General features: G+C 34.2%; 1 long non-coding RNA gene across 1 annotated transcript; it reads right to left on the bottom strand.

Moving 5' to 3' along the window:
- Positions 1-220: 220 nt before the first annotated feature.
- LOC110037568 lies at positions 221-2,007 on the bottom strand. Its single transcript, XR_002295348.1, has 3 exons — positions 1,848-2,007; positions 954-1,039; positions 221-509 (listed from the first exon to the last, which is right to left on the bottom strand). It is a non-coding gene; the product is annotated as an uncharacterized LOC110037568 (long non-coding RNA).
- Between the last annotated feature and the right edge of the window lie 50 nt (positions 2,008-2,057).

Raw genomic sequence — 2,057 nt, 5'->3', positions numbered from 1 at the left:
TTTCAAGGGTTGTCCAAATGTGATATGGTATGATTAAAGTTATGAATTTAAGTGTGTTGTGGAGTTTATGGAGATATATAGAGAGTTGCAGGATTGTAGAGGTTCAAACAGTCCAAATTTGACTGTTATGACTAAGTTAAAAAAAATCACTAAGGAATGTATTTTAAGTGCGATAAATAGCTAAAAAAAACAATGAAATGTTAACTTTGGATATGTACTTGTAATCTGTAATAGAAAATTGAGTTATACATGTATGAATATTACAGGGGCACATTCAATACATGGCCATGTTGGGAATCACATACTCGCCTTTCAGTGCAGCCCCATATATAGTTATTACAATCATTATGACCTCTATGGATCCAATGAAACAAACTCAATTAAGCATTCAATACAGAGAGGAACAGCTTGCCCCACATATACAGATTATAATCAATATTACCTCATTGATCCAATGAAAATGACACCAACCCAACATTTTGATTCCTTCAATTCAATGTTCTTGATTTCTGCACCATCAGTGTAATGTTTAGCTGATGTTATGCTAAAAAGTTTAAAATCATTGCTTTGTGAAGAAAAAGATGAAAAGATAAATGGGATAATTACATACCCGAAACATTTATTTACAAAGTAACTAGCCATGTGATTTTTTTACGCGTGCCACAATCAAACTATGGTGAATTTGATAAAAATGAAAAATATGGGTTGGGGCTTTACAATGAATTATGATATATGAGTGAGAATTGGAAAAATGAGTTAAAGAATGTGGTTGATTTGTAAATAGCAAGTTTCAGGTAATCTGTATGTAATTGCCTACATGTGTGCGCGCGGGCGTGAGTGTGTGTGTGTGAGAGAGAGAGAGAGAGAACATTTGAGGACATCTGCCTCTGCCATTTCTTATCCTTTGTTTCTCTTTTTATCTTTGCACAAAAATAAATTAGTGGAACACTTACCGAATTTTTTTCCCCTACTACAACAAGCCTTCTCCTTTTGTACTACCAGTCGATCCTCTCCGACCCATTGTTGTATTCTTCAGTATCTAAAAAGCAGCAAACACAAGTCAGGGAAGTCTTTTTCCAAGCAAATAAATAAGTACAGATTCATTACCCAAACTGAATCCAGCTACAATATAGTTTTCTATGCAATTGAACAAATGAAATAATACAATTATATTGTAGAGGAGACTTATTTTTTACAAACAATTAAATAGTCGGACAACCTTTGCATAAGAGATTGAAATAAATTTGTAAAGTTAAGCCGAGCTCGAGCCACCCTCGGCTTGAGTTTGAGCTAAATCAATTTTACTGAGTTCGAGCTCAAGCTCGACCTTAAGTTTACAAGTTAGAGCCGGCACACGAGCCGGCTTGTTTATTATAAGAGAGAAAATAATATTAATTTAAGCCGTGCTATAATAAAATGACAAATATAAAGAACAATTAGAAGAAAAATAATAAGAAGTTAGTTAATATAAATACAAAATATTATTTTTAAAAATATTTTTATATGTACAACCTAATTCAATTTTAATAACATGTAAATTTTTAAATTTAATATATTTTAAGTATATTTTTTTAAATGAACCGGCTCACGAGATGCGATCCGACTTATGAGCTGACGAGTCGAGTCGGGGCTAGCTTGAGCTTGGCTTGTTGGCTCATCGAGCTCGGTTCACGAGCCGCTTATCAAGCTCACTTAAATCCCTTGATTGAAATGAGGTAGAAAAATATCCAATTGATTGTCAGGACTCAAAAATTAATGACAGGATTTCTGTTGTTCAGTTAGAAACCATTAATTTCAAAAATAAAATAACTGCGGATAAACATGTTGCTTTTTTACTTGGTGCATACTTGTCTGAGCATCTGATTTTCATTCTGCAGCGTGGAGAGCCTTTCCTCTAGCTCAGAGTTCTTGGTCACCAAATCCTTCACCTTTAATTCCAACTCGCTCATATATGCCTTCTTTCTTTCCCTTGCTTGTTGTGCGGAAACCCTGTTTCTCAGCAGCCTGCATCTCATAATATTCTTTGGTCAGTAAGATGAAAACTTGGAAGTACAAGA

The sequence above is a fragment of the Phalaenopsis equestris genome, unplaced genomic scaffold (assembly GCF_001263595.1).
Source record: "Phalaenopsis equestris unplaced genomic scaffold, ASM126359v1 Scaffold221297, whole genome shotgun sequence".
In the NCBI taxonomy this organism is placed as follows: Eukaryota; Viridiplantae; Streptophyta; class Magnoliopsida; order Asparagales; family Orchidaceae; genus Phalaenopsis; species Phalaenopsis equestris.
The sequence above is the reverse complement of the archived record's forward strand: the minus strand, read 5'-3'. Positions and strand labels throughout refer to the sequence as shown.